This window comes from Pteropus alecto, unplaced genomic scaffold (genome assembly GCF_000325575.1).
Source record: "Pteropus alecto unplaced genomic scaffold, ASM32557v1 scaffold41, whole genome shotgun sequence".
Lineage (NCBI taxonomy): Eukaryota > Metazoa > Chordata > Mammalia > Chiroptera > Pteropodidae > Pteropus > Pteropus alecto.
Window position 1 is genome coordinate 362,877 of NW_006430464.1, and position 369 is coordinate 363,245.

Sequence of the window (369 nt, forward strand, 5' to 3'; positions counted from 1 at the left end):
TCCCCCTCCCCTCCAGCCAGACGTTAACCCTTGGGCTGCCAGAGGCACCTCGGAAGCCAGACTCTCCCTACACCTCCCCCGAGGGCGCGGGCGGGCATCTCGGCCCCAGTCTCCCGCGGCTCGGAACCCGGCTACCCCAGCCCATCCCTCCTCCCGAGGAACCCGGGACGTGCTCCCCGCCCTCTCGTCCCCTACTCCCCGGAATCCAGGCCCCCAGCCCTCGCCTCCGAGGCTTCGGGAGCCGGGGCTCCCAGCCCCCTCCCTCTCCTTCCAAGAGCCCGGCCGCCCAGGCCCCTGGCTGCCTCCACTGTCGGGGACCCCGGAGTGCGGGCCCCGGGCCCATCCTCCCCTCCTTCCGCAGACTCACGG